Source organism: Penaeus vannamei, chromosome 9 (genome assembly GCF_042767895.1).
Source record: "Penaeus vannamei isolate JL-2024 chromosome 9, ASM4276789v1, whole genome shotgun sequence".
In the NCBI taxonomy this organism is placed as follows: domain Eukaryota; kingdom Metazoa; phylum Arthropoda; class Malacostraca; order Decapoda; family Penaeidae; genus Penaeus; species Penaeus vannamei.
Window position 1 is genome coordinate 10,580,819 of NC_091557.1, and position 10,000 is coordinate 10,590,818.

The window sequence follows — 10,000 nt, forward strand, 5'->3', positions numbered from 1 at the left end:
GAGAGAGAGAGAGAGAGAGAGAGAGAGAGAGAGAGAGAGGGAGAGAGAAGGGGAGTGGAAGGAGGGAAAAGGAGAGGAAGAGCGAGAGATTGAGAGAAAAAGGGATTGAAAGAGAGAGAGAGAGAGAAGGGGAGTGGGGGGAGGGAAGGAGGGAAAAGGAGAGGTGGAGCGTGAGAAAGAGATTGAGAGAGAGAGAGAGAACGCTGACACCCAAATCAAAACAAAAGGAGAGACAGGGCCGCTTGGAGGCGAGAGATGAGACAGCCAGTCCACGTGTTCTTTTGTGACGTCATACAAAGTTGGCCAGTTTTTATGGCGTCTTTCGCGTGATCAATTTGTGCAACAGAAGCCGTGCCCGCGTGTTGCACGAGTGACCCACCAATCACGAGCCTCCCTCGGGAAGGGGCGGGGCGATGCTGCTGCCCTTCGACGCTCCTCCTCCTCCTGGGAGGAGACCTGCGATTGGTGGATCGCTTTTGCAATTCGCAGAGGACTATTGCACAAATTGATCAGGCGAAAGATGGTGTAAAAAGTGGCCAAGTTTGAGTGACGTCACATTAGATTCACGCTTCTTCTGTGCCTGGACTCTCTCTTACCCACATTTTTTTCTCTTTTCTCGTAAGTCTCTCTCTCTCTTTCTCTCTCCCTCTCTCCTCTTTCTAGCACACATATGTGGTAAAGGAAAGGGAAGAATGAAAGAAAGAAACCAATGCAACCATGATAATAAACACATAACCATCAACACATGTAAATGCAAGAGAGAGGGAACGAGAGAGGAGGGGGTGAGAGAGAAAGTGAGAGAGGGGGGAGGAGAGGGAGAATGACAAAATAACGAAGATAGGAGAGTGAGAGATGATGAGAGAAAGGTGGACACACACACAGAAACATCGAGGAAACATTCTTATATTTATAAATAACTACACATTTTCTTAAAACTTATCTTTACTTATTTTCACTTACATGTTTTTTCCACTTAATTAGCTACCTACTGATCAATTTTAGCATATGCATTGCTCTATCTGTATCTTTCTATTCATTTATAGTTACGTACGCACACATACACACTCACACACACTCACTCAGAGAGAGAGAGAGAGAGATAAAGAAAGGCAGGGAGAGAGAGAGAGATAAAGAAAGACAAGGAAAGAGAGTGGGAGACTGAGAGAGAGAGGCCCACTAGTCCTTCCTCGCTACGACGCGTGAGAAAGAGAAAGAAAGAGTGAGAGTGAGTGAGAGAGTGAGAAAGAAAGAGAGAGAAAATGAGTGAGTAAGAATGAGAGAGAGAGAAGTGATAGATGGAGAGAGAGTAAGAGAGAGACAGAGTGAGAAAGAGAGAGTCAGAAAGAGAGAGAAAGAGGCCCACTAGTCCTTGCTCGTTACGACGCGTGACGTCAGACAAAACTGACCACTTTTCTCAATGGCTTTGGGCTGATCAACATTTGCAAGATCCTTCGCGCCGTCCTGTTGCAGGGAGAACCAACCAATCACAGCTCAGCTCGAAGGGCAAGGGGGCGGAGCTTCACGGCGCGCGGGATTCGAGGCGTCAGGGATCCAGGAGGTTTAGTGTTGGATGAGACGACCCGGAAAGAAGACCTCATTTTGGTTAAACATACTGTGAAAGATGTTCAGAATATTCGTATTGTATATTCAATCTCTCACTCATTTTATGTTTGACTATTTAACTCTCTCACAATCTCTCTATCTATTAATCTCTCTATTTATCTCTCTCTGGCGTGTTCTTACTCGCTTCTGTATACATGAAGTGCAGAATTTGAGGTGTTTTTCGTTTTTCTCTTTTCGTTCTTTCTCTTTCTTTATGTCTGCCTTTTATCTCTCTCTATTGCTCTCTCTATGTCTGCCTCTCTCTCTCTCTCCCTTTCTCTCTTTCTGTTGATATGTTAATTATAGAGATTGCAGCACTCACAAACCAAAGATGATATAGATAAACACAATTAAAAAGTTGCTTTTTAGAATACATTAACGGACATATCGCATGAAATTCCATAGAAAGCCCGAGAAACCAAGGTTGAGTTATGGCAAGTGACGAATGAAGAATAAGAATGATAGATAATAGCTTAAGAAACTAAGGAAAAGGAGAGACAGGGGAGGTAGGTGAGAGTAGGAGTAAAAGACCTATTTTCTTCGTTATACTCTCTCACGTACCTCTGCTGCCGGAGTAGACTACCTTGCAAATAATGATACTTAGGTTTGTATTCCCTTGACTCCTCGCTCAAAATTCTTGCCTCGAGTGAGGATCGAACTCACGACCTTGAGATTATGAGACTCACGCGCTGCCTACTGCGCCATCGAGGCGATATTGAAAGCTTTTAAAGCATAAAAAATTACGAGAGTGATAGCTAAGAACGAATATTATCTTCCTCTCTCACATAAACACACACAGTGAGACTCCGACACAGAGGCGAATGGACTGAACTGCCTGTCCTCCAGTGGAAGCTTCTGTGACGTCATACAATCTTGTCCTGTTTTTATGCCGTCTTTCGCGTGATCAATTTGTGCAACAGAAGCCGTGCCCGCGTGTTGCACGAGTGACCCACCAATCACGAGCCTCCCTCGGGAAGGGGCGGGGCGATGCTGCTGCCCTTCGACGCTCCTCCTCCTCCTGGGAGGAGACCTGTGATTGGTGGATCGCTTTTGCAATTCACAGAGGAAACTGTTGCACAAATTGATCAGGCAAAGACGATGTAAAACGTGGCCAGATTTGTGTGACGTCACATTAGATTAACGTTTTTCTTTCTGTGCCTGGATTACTGGACTCTCTCTTTTCTCCTCTCTCTCTCTCTCTCTCTCTCTCTCTCTCTCCCTCTCTCTCTCTCTCTCTCTCTCTCTCTCTCTCTCTCTCTCTCTCTCTCCTCTTTCTCTCTCACAAATGGTAAAGGAAAGAATGAAAAAAATACAACCATGACATACACATAAGAGAGGAAGACAGAGCGCGAAAGAGGGAGAGGGGGGAAGAGAGAGTGGCAAAATATCGAATACAGGGGATAGAGAAAGAGATGAGAGAAAGCCGAACACACACGGAAACATCGAGAAACATATTAACGTAAACGGAACGGAACGGAATATTTTTCCACTTAAATAGCTACCTACCGCTCAATTTAGCTTGTGTATTGGTCTATCTGTATCTCTATATTAATTTGTAGATACGCACACACACTCAGAGAGAGAGAGAGAGATAAAGAAAGACAGGGAGAGAGAGCGGGAGACTGGAGAGAGAGAGAAGAGAGAGAAAGAGAGAAAGTGAGAGAGAGAGAGAGAAAGAGAGAAAGTGTGAGAGAGAGAGAGAGACCCACTAGTCCTTGCTCGCTACGAAGTGTGACGTCAGACAAAACTGGCCGCTTTTTTCAATGGTTTTGGGCTGATCAACATTTGCAAGATCCTTGGCGCCGTCTTGTTGCAGGGAGAACCAACCAATCACAGCTGAGCTCGAAGGGCAAGGGGGCGGAGCTTCACGGCGCGCGGGATTCGAGGCGTCAGGGATCCAGGAGGTTTAGTGTTGGATGAGATAGCTGGGAAAGAGTACCTCATTTTGGTCAAACATTCTGTGAAAGATGTTCAGAATATTTGTAATGTATATTCAGTCTCTCAGTCATTTTCATTCTCTCTCTATTTATGCTTTACTATTTGACTCTCTCACTATCTCTATCTATCAATCTATTTATCTTTCTCTGGCGTGTTCTTAATCGTTTCTGTAAACACGAAGTACAAAATTTAAGGTTTTTCGTTTTTCTCTTTCTTTATGTCTGCCTTTTATCTCTATTGCCCTCTCTATGTCTACCTTTCTCTCTCTTTATCTCCAGACAATAAAAAGTTTTTTTTTAGAATCCGACATTTCGCATGAAATTCCATAAGAAAGGCTGAGAAACCAAGGTTGAGTTATGGCAAGTGACGAATGAAGAATAAGAATGATAGATAATAGCTTAAGAAACTATGGAAAAGGAGAGACGGGGGAGGTAGGTGAGAGTAGGAGTAAAAGATCTATTTTCTTTCATACTTCCTCTCACGCCTCTGGTGCCGAGTAGACTACCTTGCAAATAATGATACTTAGGTTTGTATTCCCGACTCCTCGCTCAACAATTCTTGCCCCGAGTGAGGATCGAACTCACGACCTTGAGATTATGAGACTCACGCACTGCCCACTGCGCCATCGAGGCGATATTTGACTAATTTAAAGCATAAAAAACTACGTGAGTAATAGGTAAGTACGACTATTCTCTTCTCTCTTTCACATAAACATACATACAAAAAGTCTCCGACACAGAGGCGAATTGACTGAGCTGGTTTGTCCTCCGGTGGAAGCTTCTGTGACGTCATATAATCTCGGCCTTTTTTCATGCCGTCTTTCGCGCGATCAATTTGTGCAACAGAAGCCGTGCCCGCGTGTTGCAGGAGTGACCCACCAATCACGAGCCTCCCTCGGGAAGGGGCGGGGCGATGCTGCTGCCCTTCGACGCTCCTCTTCCTCCTGGGAGGAGACCTGCGATTGGTGGATCGCCTTTGAAATTCAAAGAGGATACTGTTGCACAAATTGATCAGGCAAAGACGATGTAAAAAGTGGCCAGATTTGTGTGACTTCACATTAGATTAACGTTTTTCTTTCTGTGCCTAGATTACTGGATTCTCTCGTACCAACAAAGACATTAGGTTTTCTCTCTTTCTCCCTTCTCTATCTCTCTTCTCTCTCTTTCTCTCTCCTCTTTCTCTCACACAAATGGTAAAGGAAAGGAAAGAATGAAAAAAAAAAAAATACAACCATGACATTATACACATAAGGGAGGAAGACAGAGTGCGAAAGAGAGAGAGGGGCGGAGGGGAGAGTAGCAAGATATCGAATACAGGGGATAGAGAAACAGAGATGATGAGAAAGTGTGAACACACACAGAAACATCGAGAAACATATGAACAGGAAACAAGAACGGAACGGAAACTTTTTTCCACTTAAATAGTTACCTACCGCTCAATTTAGCTTGTGTATTGGTCTATCTGTATCTCTATATTAATTTGTAGATACGCACACACACTCAGAGAGAGAGAGAGAGATAAAGAAAGACAGGGAGAGAGAGCGGGAGACTGGAGAGAGAGAGAACAGAGAGAAAGAGAGACAGTGAGAGAGAGAGAAAGAGAGAGAGTGAGAGAGAGAGAGAGAGAGAGAGAGAGAGAGAGAGAGAGAGAGAGAGAGAAAGAGAGAGAGTGAGAGAGAGAGAGAGAGACCCACTAGTCCTTCCTCGCTACGAAGCGTGACGTCAGACAAAACTGACCGCTTTTTTCAATGGTTTTGAGCTGATCAACATTTGCAAGATCCTTCGCGCCGTCCTGTTGCAGGGAGAACCATCCAATCACAGCAGAGCTCGAAGGGCAAGGGGGCGGAGCTTCACGGCGCGCGGGATTCGAGGCGTCAGGGATCCATGAGGCTCAATGTTGGATGAGATGAGTTGGAAAAAGTACCTCATTTTGGTCGAACATTTTGTGAATGATGTTCAGAATAATGTATAACAAGTCTCTCACTCACTCTTTCTCTATTTATGCTTAACTGTTTTATACCCCCCTCCCCCCCCCCCCTCTCTCTCTCTGGCGTGTACTTATTCGCTGCTGTATAAATGGACTGCAGAACTTGAGGTGCTTTCCGTTTTTCTCGACTTCCTTCTCTTTGTATTACCCTGCCCTTCTCTCATTTTCTTTCTCTCTTTCATTCTTTATGTCTGCCTTTTTTCCCTCTCTCTCTCTGTCTCTTTACGTCTGCCTCTCTCTCTCTCTCTCTCTCTCTCTCTCTCTCTCTCTCTCTCTCTTTCTCTCTCTCTCTCTCTCTCTCTCTCTCTCTCTCTCTCTCTCTCTCTCTCTCTCTCTCTCTCTCTCTCTCTCTCTCTCTCTCTCTCTCTCTCTCTCTTTACATCTGCCTTTTTCTCTCTGTCTCTCTCTTTGTTGATAGTTTGATTATAGAGATTGCAGCACCCACAAATCAAAGACGATATAAATAAACAATAAAAATGGGTTAACATTTTCTTTTCTAGAATATATGAACCGACATCGCATGAAATCATGTAAGGCTGAGAAACCTTGAGTTTTGGCAATTGATGAATGAAGATTAAGCATGATAGATAATAGCTAAAGAAACTATGGAAAAGGAGAGACAGGAGAGGTAGGTGAGAGCAAGAGTAGACCTATTTTCTTTGTTATACTCTCTCACGTACCTCTATTGCCGGAGTAGACTACCTTGCAAATAAGAATATATAGGTTGGTGTTCCCTTAATTCCTCGCTCAAAATTCTTGCCCCGAGTGAGGATCGAACTCACGACCTTGAGATTATGAGACTCACGCGCTGCCTACTGCGCCATCGAGGCTGTGTAATAAATTAAAAGCATCAAAAACAGCAGAGTAATATCTAAGAATGACTATTCCCTCTCTCTCTCTCACTCACATACACACACAGAGACTCAAACACAGGCGAATGGACTCAACAGTCTGTCCTCCAGTAGAAGCTTTTGTGACGTCATACAATCTTGGCCTGTTTTTATGCCGTCTTTCGCGTGATCAATTTGTGCAACAGAAGCCGTGCCCGCGTGTTGCACGAGTGACCCACCAATCACGAGCCTCCCTCGGGAAGGGGCGGGGCGATGCTGCTGCCCTTCGACGCTCCTCCTCCTCCTGGGCGGAGACCTGCGATTGGTGGATCGCTTTTGCAATTCGCAGAGCAGACTATTGCACAAAATTGATAGCACGAAAGACGGCGAAAAAAGTGGTCAAGTTTGTGTGACGTCACAGTAGATTAACGCTTCTCGTGTGTCTGGATTACTGGACTCTCTCTTTCTTCCCCTTTTCCCTCTCCCTTTCTCTCTCCATATCTCTCTCTCTCTCTCTTTCTCTACCCCCACCCCATCCCCTTTCTCATAGAAAAGAAAAGGGAAGAATAAAAAATAAAAAAATAAAAGTTTGACCAATGCTAAAACATGAGTTTAAAGTGCGTAGACTTTCCGCAATGATATTTTTTAAAACATTATTTTAACATAACCTCGCCGGAAGTGAGACTTTCAAGAGAAATTATATACATTCTCTCATGTATACACGTAAATGCATGTTCTTGTAGATGTGCACATATACTCACAAATATATTTATCTGTGTGTGTTTGTGCGTGTGTGAATGTGTCTAGGCTTGCGTTTGCGTGTGCGCGCGCGTGCGTGTATGTGTGTATTATGCATATTGATATATGGATAGACAGATAGACAGGCAGATATTCTGCTCATCTTTTTTTTTTTTATAACTATTCTTTCTCAGTTTTGTCTTTACATTACCCTCCATTTCATCAGTTACATAAGCAATTTCGTAAACATAATACAACAATCCCTCTGCAACGCACGAGACGCAGCACACTTATGCAACAGGATTCACGTCAACAACTGAGGCCTCTTCCCTCCTTACTGAACGTCGGACCGTTGCGAAGTGAAGCTCCGCCCCTTTCCTTCGAGACGTGTTGTGATTGGTTGGCTCTCCGTGCACCGAGATGACGTAGAGGATCTTGCAAATGTTGATCAAGCCGAGAGTGGTGGAAAAAGTGGCCAGTTTTGCCTGACGTCATAACGGTATTTAAGGTAGAGGCCTAGTTCATTTATCTTTCCTTTTCTGATTTCCTTCAGATCTTTCTCACTCTCCCCTCCTTTTTCTTTATAGTTATATTCAGATTTATAATTTCTTGAATATATGATATAGCTAGAAAGCGAGAGCAAAGGAAATGAAACTAGAAAGAAGAGAGAAGGAGAGAGAAAGAAAGACAGGGAGGGAGAAAGAGAGAAAGAAAGGAGAGAGAGAGAGAGAGAGAGAGAGAGAGAGAGAGAGAGAGAGAGAGAGAGAGAGAGAGAGAGAGAGAGAGAGAGAGAGAGAGAGAGAGAGAGAAAGGAAGGCCCACTAGTCCTTCCTCGCTACGACGCGTGACGTCAGACAAAACTGACCACTTTTCTCAATAGCTTTGGGCTGATCAACATTTGCAAGATCCTTGGCGCCGTCCTGTTGCAGGGAGAATCAACCAATCACAGCTGAGCTCGAAGGGCAAGGGGGCGGAGCTTCACGGCGCGCAGGATTCGAGGCGTCAGGGATCCAGGAGGTTTAGTGTTGGATGAGATGGCTTGGAGAGAGAACCTTATTTTGATCAAACATTCTGTGAAAGATGTTCAGAGTAATGTATATTCAAACTCTCACTCCCTCTCTCTCTCTATGTTTAGCTATTTCTTATCCCCATCCTCTCTTTCTCTTTCCCTCTCAGTCTCTCTCTCTCCCTCTCTCTGGCGTGTACTTATTCGCTGCTGTAAAAATGAAGCGCAGAACTTGAGGTGCTTTCTGTTTTTCTCTTTCTTTTTATGTCTGCCTTTTACCCCCCCCCCCCTCTCAGTCTCTCTCTCTCTCTTTATGTCTGCCTTTCTCTCTCTCTCTCTCTCTCAGTGACTTGCACTTATACGCTTCTGCATAAAGGAAGTGCAGAATTCGAGTTTTTTTTCTCGTTCTCTTTCTGTTATTCTGCCCCTCTTTTTTCTCTCTTTATGTTTGCCTTTCATCTCTCTCTCTCAATGAATTGCATTTATACGCTTCTCTATAAATGAAGTGCAGACTTTGACGTGTTTTCTCATCCTCTTTCTCTTTCTGTTACTGTGCCCCTTTCTTTTTCTCTCTCTCTTTATGTTCGCCTTTTATCTCTCTCTTCCTCTCTTTCTCTCTCTCTCTCTCTGTCGATATTTTGATTATAGAGATTGCAGCATTCACAAATCAAAGATGATAAAAATAAATACAATAAAAATCTGTATTTTAATATCGCATGAAATTCCATAAGAAGGGCTGAGAAACCAAGGTTGAGTTATGGTAAGTGACGAATGAATAATAAGAATGATAGATAATAGCTTAAGAAACTATGGAAAAGGGAGAGCCAGGGGAGGTAGGTGAGGGTAGGAGTAAAAGACATTTTTCTTAGTCGCTTCTGTATAAATGAAGTTTCAGGTGTTTTTCGTTTTTCTCTTTTCTTTCTCTTTCTCTTTCTTTATGTTTGCCTTTTATCTCTATGTCTGCCTTTCTCTCTCACTTTCTCTCTTTTTGTTGATATGTTAATTATAGAGACTGCAGCACTCACAAACCAAATATGATATAGATAAAAACAATAAAGTTTTTTTAGAATCCAGGAACCGACATTTCGCATGAAATTCCATAAGAAAGGCTGAGAAACCAAGGTTGAGTTATGGCAAGTGACGAATGAAGAATAAGAATGATAGAAACTATGGAAAGGGAGAGACAGGGGAGGTAGGTGAGAGTAGGAGTTAAAGACCGATTTTCTTCGTTATACTCTCTCACGTACCTCTGGTGCCGGAGTAGACTACCTTGCAAATAATGATACTTAGCTTTGTATTCCCTTGACTCCTCGCTCAAAATTCTTGCCCTGAGTGAGGATCGAACTCACGACCTTGAGATTATGAGACTCACGCGCTGCCTACTGCGCCATCAAGGCGATGTTTAACCAACTTAAAGCATCAAAAACACAGCAGAGTAACAGCTAATAATGACTATTCTCTCCCTCTCTGTATCTCACTCACATACACACAAAAAGCCTCCGACACAGAGGCCAATGGACTGAATTGCCTGTCCTCCGGTGGAAGTTTCTGTGACGTCATACAAAGTTTGGCCGTTTTTTTGCCGTCTTTCGCGCGATCAATTTGTGCAACAGAAGCCGTGCCCGCGTGTTGCACGAGTGACCCGTAAATATGTTTTAGTCAACATATCGCTGACAATTGATGGCTCTCTGTCATCATTTACCTTTCATGAGAGATACCTTCCATACAAAAGGCGAATGATATGTTTTCCGTCTCTAAAGATAATTTTACAATATCTGATTATATGCTCATGGCTTCAATTGTCTGCATCTGCATAATCATTTATATTTACTCTTATTCTTATATATATATATATATATATATATATATATATATATATATATATATATATATATATATA

The 10,000-nt window shown here is 43.2% G+C and overlaps 4 non-coding genes across 4 annotated transcripts; all 4 read right to left on the reverse strand.

Moving 5' to 3' along the window:
* Positions 1-2,240: 2,240 nt before the first annotated feature.
* Positions 2,241-2,313, reverse strand: TRNAM-CAU (transfer RNA methionine (anticodon CAU)). Its single transcript has one exon. It is a non-coding gene; the product is annotated as a tRNA-Met (tRNA).
* A 1,786-nt stretch (positions 2,314-4,099) lies between these two features.
* On the reverse strand, positions 4,100-4,172 carry TRNAM-CAU (transfer RNA methionine (anticodon CAU)). The gene has a single exon. It is a non-coding gene; the product is annotated as a tRNA-Met (tRNA).
* Positions 4,173-6,283: 2,111 nt separating this feature from the next.
* TRNAM-CAU (transfer RNA methionine (anticodon CAU)) lies at positions 6,284-6,356 on the reverse strand. Its single transcript has one exon. It is a non-coding gene; the product is annotated as a tRNA-Met (tRNA).
* A 3,068-nt stretch (positions 6,357-9,424) lies between these two features.
* TRNAM-CAU (transfer RNA methionine (anticodon CAU)) lies at positions 9,425-9,497 on the reverse strand. The gene has a single exon. It is a non-coding gene; the product is annotated as a tRNA-Met (tRNA).
* Between the last annotated feature and the right edge of the window lie 503 nt (positions 9,498-10,000).